The following is an 11,375-nucleotide window of genomic DNA, read 5'->3' on the forward strand; positions in this document are numbered from 1 at the left end:
ACTCTAATATCCTGTGTGAAGGCAGTTAATAACAGTGACGTGACCGTGGCAGGGTACAGACTCCGAACCGCTTCCCAAAGTTAGTTTGTTTTGAATTGAAAACTAAAAGTTAAAAAGAAAATACACAAGTCCTATCTGCCCAGCTGTGTGGAGTCATGTATCAGCGGTATATAATGATGATTCAGTCAGTTCAGTTTACTTTCATAGCTGTAAATGCATTTCATATTGAGACCTCAAACAATCTAGAAAACAACATTTGCAAGACGGGAGGTAGAGATGAAAAAGACCTGCCGGACTTGATTGTCTTTGTATTGCTTTGAAAGCATGGGGCGCTTCGGTTGAGAAAAGCTTAGGAATCGACAGCGCGGTGTGCCGCTCTCTGCTGCTAAAAGTCAATCTGGCTCACACAGCAGTCGATTTCTCTCTCTCCTGCAGTCCACTTAAACAAATAATCATTCAGCCAGATCATCCACACAAGACAGAATTGCCTTGAATAGAATTAAAAAGTCAATTTCCTCAGTGAAATGTGTTTTTATACCCAATTGAGAGCAATTCATTTTTTTGCACAATTAGAGCAATATACCTGGTTTGACCTGCTTGTAATAAACACTAACTGTGGCAATGTAATACATACAATACAATACAATACATAAAAAGTGAAACTTCAAGAGTGTCATTATCAACTAGACACACTGATCGCCTTCCAAAATGATACAAGTCATTTGGTCTAGCAAGACTTGCAGTCGGCCTCTCTCAAGCAAAGACGCGCAGTATTAACTTTGTAATTAGGGGCCCGGCGAAAAAAAGACCAACCAATCAGCTGCTAACGTGCTCCGATGGGCGGCTGGACGGTGGGTTTAAAGCACAGAGCAGACTGCCACCGCTATTGGGATTGTATTACATCCACGTTGGTGAGATGTAATTACCACTCTGCGCATTACCTCTAACTGAGTGGGTTCTCAACGGCCATTAGAAGCCTCGACTGAACCACGGGCATTTCGCACATGCACCATTCTGCATAGACCTGTTGTAAAATCCCATCAATAGGCCTCTTTAGCTGATGTAAAGGCACATCTACAAGCAGGCGGGAAAAAGGAACCATTTTCTTTTTTTTTCATGTGCGGCAGTGTGTGTACTGAATGGTAAACCCACCTAGAGTAAAGGAAACATAGTGGAGCTTCAATATTGTGTGCAGGATCAAACAAATCCATTTTCACAGCGTCTTGACGAGCACAGCCAACAAGGATGAAGGAAGTGCTACTGAACCGGTAGCCCACTCTTCTGCTTGGATTTTTTTTTATATCTCTTCTCAGATTCTGAAAGGGGGATAATAGTCCTGACAACAAAAGCTCCATGGGTTTAGTGCTAAAAAACAAACTGTTATTCCCGTGTGCATAGCGCAGCAACAACCAGGACGATTCGGAGACGAGGATCTTAGCTGCGCTGATTACGCGGCGGAGCGCTGCGGCTAATGCGTGCAATTAAAGCTGGATATATGTGTGTGAAGAGACGGGGACTGCAACAGATTGAAATTCATTCCCTCAACTAAATTGCACATTGAAATTGTCATTTTCTCCGTCTTTTTACGACAAATGTATGTTTTTTTTAAAATAAACTAAACATGGGTGAAAAGCCTGAAATGAGTTGATTTTTGAATGGGGTGCCACCTGTGGAAGACGCGCTTGCTCAGAGAGGCCACATGGAATGTAATGGGATGTGTGTCTCTAGTATCTGTACCTGTGCAGGCTGATCTCAGCAGGGAAGGAAGCACTCAGCGAGTGCGCTAGCTGGTGGAGAGGTCGGGTTCTCCACAAAGCTGAACAAGACTCGTTGTCATGAAGTTAAGAGGATACTTCTAATGTCCCATCGGGAACACAGGGAAAGATGAGATGGTGAAAGACTGTCAACAAGAGGCAGGGCACAGAGATCAAACACCAATTATAGTCGAGGAACAGATCATGAGGAAATTAGAATTGCGGACATTATGATACAAAGGCTCGTTGGAGGCAGATCACATCACAAATGTCTTTCTTGTTTGTCAGCTACGAATATTTGCGTGACAAAAAAAAAAAAAAAAGAAGAAACATGTTAAAATTAGAATCACACAGTAGCTATTCAATGAACATCTGCTCCATTTCACCAGAAGCTCGCAGGGGTGTGTGCATATCACACTTCGAGTGACAAAGAAAGGAGGCCACGGTAACTATGTGCAGAACAAAAGCATTGCAAACAAAGAGAGTAAGAGTCAAAGGTGTAGACACGTGTAGGCAAATGCTTGTTGCAGTCAGATCATATCACTGAGAGGACTGGCTGGTTTGTTAGCTACCATGCTTTGAATGACAAGAAACGTAATGTGCCATAATTTAACAGCAGCTATGTGAGGAACATCTGCTCGGCTTTGTCTGCAAGTTGCACTGAGTGGGGATCATTAGTAACAAAAATGAGTTCACGGTAGAAAAAAAAGAAAAAGAAAAAAAAAGAAAAGATGACAGCTAGCGAGACAACTATTAAAGGCTCATAGTTAGATTTCAAAAATTGTATTTTTGGGATCATGTCGTTGATTAGTCGCTTCAAACGGTACGCTACAATCTTGGGAACAGATGCTGTACTTTATTAGTAAATTGCCGTCTGTTCATGTAAGAATTTATTTTGTTAATATCTGCAGTTGCTGAAGTAGGTAATATTGAAAGCAAGGACATCATGTGAAACCCGCAGTACGCAGACGATTTAATGGAACAAAGAATAGAGACACTAGTTTAATTTTTTTTTTATTCTTGTGTTATTTGAAATTCAAAAAAAGGTTTTGGTGCTCAGGGTCTCATCATCATGTTCCTACAATGCATCCAGCTCCATCAGGTGAAATCCTAGATCTGCAGAGGAAGGAAGCAAATCTTTGACAAAGCGTGTCCCGACATTGCCGTTTTTTACTTTTAACAAGTAGTTTAGCATGTTTCTCACGTTCCCAGAGGCAAAACCAAAAGATGACTGGTGTGAGGATGCAGTGCCTTTCAAAATGTGCATCTGTGTGCGTGCAGGTGTGTGTGTGTGTGTGTGTGTCTGCGTCGGCGCACGTGTGCACACACGCACATGTGGGTGGGACAGGTTCGGGAATAGAAGGTATCTAAGCAGAGACAGAGGCGGGAGAGAGGAAGAGAGGGAGCCGGATAATGAGAACCAGGGGGAGGTGATGCTGGCATGGGGAGAGGAAGATAGAGACCAGAAATAGACATGCAAAGAGCAAGGTGTTGAGTCAGAAAATGAAAGAAGGTACGGCAGGCGAGGAAGGAGGAGGGAGAGAGAGAGCATAAAGTAGAGGGCTAGCGAGAGGACGAGTGGAAATGCGTTAAGGTAGATGGAAAGACAAAGAGAGAGAATGAAGAGGAGAACGTTGGAAATGAAATAAAAAATAGGACGTGAAGTGGGAAATAAAGCAGGAAGGAATTAGTTAGAGAATGGAAGCAGGAAAGAGTTACTAGGAGCAAGACGTAGAGAGTAAGAAAACAGACACATTGAAGGAGGGAGAAGGAGACACAAATAGACATGTGAGGTTGAGTCACACTGGGAACAAGCTGAAAGCATACAGAATTTCAGCAAATACCACAGGAAGCGCGCACACACTCACACACACACACACACACACACACACACACACACACACACACACACACACCCACACACACACACCTCCCTTTGCATGTGAGATGTAGCAATGCTGTTATCATATGTGTGGAATGAGAAAGGAAGAGCAAAGTGTACTCACAAAAAGCTCAAACATTACAGGAAGATGAGAACTTAGCTAGATGTATACACACTCACACATCCACTTCCTGCTTGTCGCATACAGAGATGCTAAAGGTGACACTGCAAAGATATTAAGACGGAGAGTAAGGATATTAAGATTAAGACACAGTGATGATCTCCGTTGAGGTATGACGAGGGCCAGACCACACCGTGTGTTGGTGTGTGCCCCTGGGAGCCATCAGCCAGCACCAGCATCCAGCCGGGCCGACAGCTAACGGCATATTCCTGTCTGACACGCCGTCACAGACATATTGTCACTCGAAAGCACCGGTAAGCAGCGGCAATTAGCGTCGCACTCCCTGCCAGTGAGAGGGCTTCTGAGCGTGAGTGACAGCTGCCCGTTAATACAGTAATGAGTTTGTTTTGCGTCTATAGAATCACACGAGAGCGGCGGGGACGAATGTACGAATGTATAGTTAAGGCCTAATGTGTTTATGTGTGTGCGACCATTGGTTAAGTGGGCCTGCCTGAGCAGCATCTCTGGGGTCCAGTTAAAACACCGCAAGGCGTCACCGCCATCCAGTCAAGTGTATCTGTGTGTGACTTGATTGTCTAAGGGCCCAAAGAGACCGACCAGACAGATAAAGCCTGATCAACATATGTGCCAGCGAAGTAAAGACAAGGGAGGCAAGTGAAAGGAGGCATGAACGAGAGACTTTCTGCTGGAGAGGAAAAAGCCAAAAGAGAAGGACAAAGCAGGTGTGCAGTATTGTGCAGTCATGAAACAAGACAATTCCTACATGGTACATGCCATGTTGACGTGCATAGCTGCTTTCTTTTCAAATCTGGTGTGTGTCGTAAGGCAATGGTAGAAATATCTCAATCAATCTCACCCTACAATTACAACAACATAAAAGCACAATAGATAAAAAACACACCAAATAGTGTTCCTTGAAAAGCAAACTCAGAAAAACCGATGCATCGATCGATAATAAGAGTTATTAAAGGAGGGTAATTGAAATAGGGTCTGGAGTTCCTTCTGCAACTCAAACTGGAATGATGAACGTCCCATGGTGTTGCAAACCTTTGGAATGACCATTTCTGGGGCGTAAATTGGGGTTACTGAAGGCTGCAGCCTGTCCATGTCTGGATTTTTGAAGGTTTTCTCGATGGTTAAGTGCAGAAACTCTTCCGCCGGAGTGGAACATCTCGCTAAGTGTATTGTGGCACATGGAGGCGGGTTCAGTCACTCACCGCATGTCACCGTGTGCCACTTCCTCGTGCGCCTCTCTCCCTGACACTTTCTAAAACTGCATGTCAACAAGGTGATTTGCATTGGCGCTTTAATCCTCCTCAACCCTGCCCCTTTCGATCCGTTTAAAACACTGTGACACAAATAGCGCTAGACTCCCTCCAAGCGCTAAGGGTGGCAAAAAGCAAAGGAGCTCTTAAAGCTCATTAAAGGGGGGAAGGCCCTCTGCAGATGATGAGATTCACTCAATTAAACAGGATAGTGTTCCGCCAGGCCCAAGGGAGCCATGCTAAACAGGTAGGAAGAGGAAACCCGGAGAGAGATTTGTATCATCTGCTATATGTGGAGATGCCTGTGCGTGCGATATAATTGTCATAGAGTTGACAAATACATCCGAATGTTTGGCAGTCTGTGTAGGACGTGTGTCAAGTATGTGTGTGTCCCCCCCCCCCGGGAGCAGCAGAAGTGATCATATGTTGACAACGCATCCTGATAGGTGTTATAAATGCAGCTACACGTTTGTGTCAAAGTTAAGGGTGTGTAATTTCTTGGAAGGGCCCCTGAGGGACGGATGTTGTGATATTCATAGTGAATGAGAAATGAATGGACGGAAAGTAGGAGGCAGGGGATCATCATGGGAGATACAGGGAGATGAAATATAGATAATTAGTCAAACAGGCACTGAAGACTAATTACGGAGTTGCAATGCAAAGCCAATCGTTATGGCAGAGCGAATGCTGATCAATCCTAAAGGTGAACATATATTGTATTATTGCACGTATTGTCTGGTATTGTGTTCTTCTGTCTAAATCTTTGGATATGTTTTGAAACCCCCTGACATTGTGTTTGAGTCTCAGTTTGGCCATGTGCCGCTAAAAGAAAAAAAGCTGCAGGTCTACCGAGTCCTCCAGCTCCTTTCAAACCAGATGAAAGACTTTTGTGTTTGCTGCTTACTATAATTGACAATTTCAAAAACAGAATAATGGCATTCTTAAACTACACTACAATCTTTTGTTGTTGATGTTTTTAATTTATCTTTTTGATTTATTTTACGTTTCAATTAATGTTCTTAACTGTTTTAAACCTCCTTGTTTTATGTTTGGATGGTTTTAATGGTTTTATGTTAAGCACATTGAATTGCCTTGTTGTTGGAATGTCTTATTACAAGTTAAATTGCCTTGCTGAAAGACGCCCTTTTGATAACAGAAAGTTCTGGGTCATAAACTGTTATTTTAATCAAACATTTTCAAAATAAGATGCCTTTACAGATTCTATGAATGGCTGTGGGTCTGTATTGTCAAGCCGTCCGGTAAAATGTTATCCAGAATAAAGCAGAAATGGAATAAGACACACAAACACTTATGTTCACTGCAGAACAGTTAAGAGAGGAAGCAACAAGCAAAAGGGAGCAGGGAGAGCAAGGGAAAGGGTCAGAATGTGTCACTGTGAAAGATCGAATGGCGCTGATGTTGACTGAGGTGAAAGTGACCAAAGAGAGGGACAGGCTAACAGCCAGTAGGAGATGAACCACACTGCAGGTGGGTTTCAGCAGCTCCCACCGTCTCCTCCCCAACAAAGGAAAGACGCCTCCAGTAGCCCTTTGTGATCGAGGTGGAAATGAGTAGCCAGTGGAGCCTGTCTGAGCAGATGGCTCAGAATCCATTAGCTAATAGTGGAAGAGCCTCCTAGCCAAACTAATGACGCCCTCATTACTACGCTGCACGCGCTCCCGCCCAGCTAGTGGACTCGGGGCCTTTGTCTGGACCGGGATGCACGCATACAAACGCTTATACACACTGGGCCACTGTCTGGTGCAGTCAAACCATCGGCCCTCACACGTAGTCATGCACAAACGTGATGCGCAGTATGCTGTGAGGGACCACATATGGCAAGGAAAAGACAAAAAAAGTGCGGACTGACAGACTCATCTAATCCATCTCTCCATCCGTTTGCACACATGACTGCCACCTTGAAATATGCCATCTGCTTCCCACGGATGGAAAATGCAACATCACAGCTGCATAAATAATCTCGCTCGTGCGTGCCCTGCATCTGATAATGCACGGCTATTCATCCACCAATCCGTTATCGCCTGTGTTTATGAAGTGATGAGGGTGCATGCCGATGGGCATGCAGACACGGGAGCTGGCGCACAGTGCCCTGCGTCATGGCGACAGCCGCGGTGTTAAAAATATCGCCCGACTCAATCCAGCAAGGTGTTCATGTATATATCAATCACTGCTGCATTGAATATTAAGAGGAGCGGACGGCTCTCAGGACCATTGCCGGGGGGGCAAAGGAACAGGTGTTGCATCTGAACTGCGTCGCATTCTGCGTCCACCTTCTCAGGAGGAGTCATCTTTTTTTTCTTTTTCGTGACAGCCCCTTTCATTGTGCGACACATTGTACCAAAATGACCCCCAGTCCAGAGGAACCGACAGCTGAGAAAGTGGGTGGGATGGTTGTGTCTTCGGTGATATTTTTGGTTAGTTTACTGCCTCTTTTCGTTGCCACCGTTTATAAACAAAGTGGAGATGCCGCCTCGTTCACGTCCACGGGAGTTTCCACAGTAGACCACGAGTCCCGAGCGATTGATGGAACAGTGGCAGTTCAGGTGGGTTCAAAGGACTCCTTCATTCTCCTCCCAATGATTTAAACGTGCTGGCTCACTTTTATTTACATTTGGCAGTGCAGTCGGACAGGCCACTAAAGCAGACTATTTGCACAATGAATATGAGATTTTATACAAGTTTTGGGGTAAAAACTGAGAAATATGATAACCAACGTATTAGCAAGGAATGGCTACCTTTGCCAAATCCTGCAGAAAGGATTTTGCGATCAGGTACAAAACGATGAGGTCTTTTTAACTTTCCTGTTTTATGTTTTTCCCCCCTTCTTTGATACAATTTTGATTACAGTCAGATCCTTTGCTGGGCGTTAGGCACACATTTTTCCTGGTGTCAAGCCTTCATCTACAATCACAGTCTCATCAAATACCTGTATGAGTGAGGGTGCACAATCCTGTGCATGTGAATGTTGTGTGTGTGTGTGTGTGTGTGTGTGTGTGTGTGGTGGTGGGCCAACTTCCTAACAGAGCCTGAAGGAAAAGCATCGGTGGGGTGGTGGTGGGAGGATTTGGGGGTTTTGGGGTGTCTGTTGTAGAGAATCTAGCTGGCAAAAGATGAGATTAAGAGGTCAAGTGAGGAGTGACTAAAGGTGCAGATTGCATTCTGCAAGTGCCAATTGCCCGTGAGACCTTTCCTTGGTCCGGGAGAGGGAGGCTCACAATCTGAATGACTGGGTTAGCCGAGGCAGTCCGCCAAAATAAAAGCTGGGTAATGGACAACAGGTGATGAACAATGTTAGTGTGCTTTGGGGATGTTTGGGAGATGGCTCTTATATGTTTGATTGGCATTTACACAGAGCTGCACTAGCGTTTTAACGACAATGGGATGGACGTTATGGTGGCTGTGGGAGCCATCGGGTTCTTGTGTTGAGGGAAAGCTGTGTCCTCAGGTCGAAAGCGTGAATTTAAGGCGCGGCAGAAGAGGGCAGAGTGTCCACTTCCTGTCCTCGGCATCGCTGTCCCAATTCTGACCATTCGGTGATGCTGGATTTGTCAGCCAGTAAACATCAGGGTGCACTGGAGCAGATCTCAAACTGAATCTGAATCAGGAGAGATGAAAGGGTTGGCACCTCCAAATCCAAAGGCAGTACATCTTTCAGCACTATTTACCTATATATGGTGGATTGTCTCTAGTGGTTGGTCAAGAGGGGTTTTCACTTCTGTGGTGACAAAGGGGCCTAGCATGAATTTTGAGGAGAAAATATATTTTTTGATTGTCCTTTATACAGCTAGAGGAGCTGTAAAAGGACAAACAACTGTGCTGTGACTTTCCAGGATATTGTGAATATTTTTGCCCTTGATGACAGGGTGGAGAGACAGGGGGGTTAGACAGCCTGTGTTTTGCTGGAATGGGAGAATATGAAGGCCTTTTGGGGGATTTTGAGGGCCTTTGGAATGTCACATTTTCTCTTTTTAATTAATAGAGGCCCCGTGATAAAAAGCAGATTTATCAACTCAGTGCTTGTAAATAGAATCAACACATTTTATGTTTTGACCTTTGTAGTTCCGCCTTTTTCTCAAGCCTCCAAAAAACAGATGCTACCATTTTATTAATTAAGTGGCAAGCCTGAAATAAACCAAAACAGTTGGTAGTGGTAATCAAAACATTCCAAGCATATTAAAAGTTAGCCTCTGCAACATTGTTCTCACATCATACACAACAGGATTGTGTGTGAACGGTTTGCTTCCTCATCATTTTACAAGTAAGTTCCTTATGGACAACCCTTACCGATACAGGTTGTAACTGGCCTGCAGTCAACACCCATTACAAGAACAACACAGAGATGGACCTCTTCAATGACTTGGAGGTAAGAAGCACAGAGGGCAGCCAAGGACAATGTGAGAGAAGAATGAAGACATAAAAAAACAAAAAAGACAGAAAAAGAGAAGAATCGAGAGAGATGCAGAATAAGTACGGGGGGGGGCACAAGGGTGAATTATATCAAGCTGTCAGCTTTGGATAAATAGGATTTAAACTTGCAGTATAAACCGGAGATGAGCGAGGGTGACTGAGAAGGGCAGCGTGCTACACAGCATGTCACGAGACACAAATCCATCAATTCCCATTCCCTGCCTCAGTGGACTTCATGCGTCCATTCAAGCATTGAAGCTTGCGTTGCAGCGTGAAAAGTATAAAGTGAGCCGAGCAGAGGGAGCGCAAGTCTGTCTCTGCACTGCGTGGACATCATTGAACATGTCCCAGCCTGCTGTGGTTTGTAAGCTTACAGGTCTAAAGGTCTGCGTTTTGATTTTGGTTGCTGTCTGAAATATTGTGTTCCTCACTTAAATATGTACATGCACGAGTATGAATGCACGCAGTATTTCTTCACCCTACTTTTGTCATTAAACTTTATGATATTACATATTCTGGGCATGACATGGGGGTATCCGTGTGTTCCTGAGGACGGGTGGGGATGCAGAGAGACGGGGGCGTGCTGAATGTGTGAGAAAAAATTTCAATCATTATGCAGGACTCCTGGGCCTCAGTGTCAGTTTGCTCTCATCAAAACCTGCCTAACGCAGCTCGTGAGACCAAGCAAGGTGCGCAAACATAAAACAACGCGTGTACACACAAGGGCACACATTCCAACGTACTGCTCAAAGAATAGTCAGATAGACCCCTAACCAGAACCCATCATACTGACGGGGGCCAGTCCTTGGACGAGGGTCTCCTGCAGTGCCAGGTAGCTTCTTAGGGAAATGGTGCTGTCAGCACCTGTCAACCAGTGAAAAGCTCTGTGTGTGTGTGTACTACAAGGATCCATGAGTGTATTTGAGGCTACTTTCCTTGTGCATTGCAGATTGATCTTGAAGCTCCACTTTGAAAAAATTGACAACCGATGGGATCATAACTTGAAAATGATTGTTGGAGGCTAGAATCCTTTGGGTTACTTCGGTTTGACTACGATTCACTGCGGAGCCTCATATTGGGATGAGGTTAAGCTTCAGGTCAAAGTTTGGCATTTAATGTAGAGACAATCAATGTTTTTGGCCAACGAGAGAAGGCTCGCTAGCATCGTCGGAGGAACCCATCAAATAATCAAGCTCATATCCCACAGTATTCAGCTACAACGGGGACTCAGTGGCGGTGTTGTTTCAGTCTTAATCTGTTGTTGTTTGCACTGCTGCTTGGTTAACGCTTCTAATTCTCTATCTGGCACATAATTACGGCTCCCAACAGGATCCAGCATGGCAAGACCGGTGGCATGCTAGCGCTCAGCTCTGTGTGTTTGATTGGGAGTGTGTCTGTAAATAGCAGAGAGACTGCGGTTTTGCCAAAGATTTGCAAAAGTTGAGAAAAGGAGGTTTTAGTGAGTCCGTGTGCGTCACCGTCGGATTGAGCTGAAGTTGCCAGAGAGCAAAATAGTTATTCGCGTTCAGGTGCTGGACGGAATTAGGATCTTGTTAAGCGCCTGCTGGTTAAGAAGCGCACGTTCCACCATCACCTTTTCTCATCAGTCCGCAAAAAGATAGAAGCACCCTGATGCACACCACCTCTCCCATTACGACGCACAACGACGTGCACGTGAGGCGGCTCCCCGGTGAGTCAGCAGTAATCCTTGCTCCAGCTCTGGCCGCAGAGAGAACAGTGTGTCTGCGGGGTTTGGTCGCGTGTGCATACACACACACACACACCAATAGGCGCACACAGTAAGCCTCTCGCACCTTGGAGCCGCACCAAACCCTACATTGACACTGATGCCAGACCAGCGTGTACCGCTTAAAAGGAGCTTGAAATCAGTGAGGAAACAGATG

Source organism: Pungitius pungitius, chromosome 1, assembly GCF_949316345.1.
Source record: "Pungitius pungitius chromosome 1, fPunPun2.1, whole genome shotgun sequence".
Lineage (NCBI taxonomy): Eukaryota > Metazoa > Chordata > Actinopteri > Perciformes > Gasterosteidae > Pungitius > Pungitius pungitius.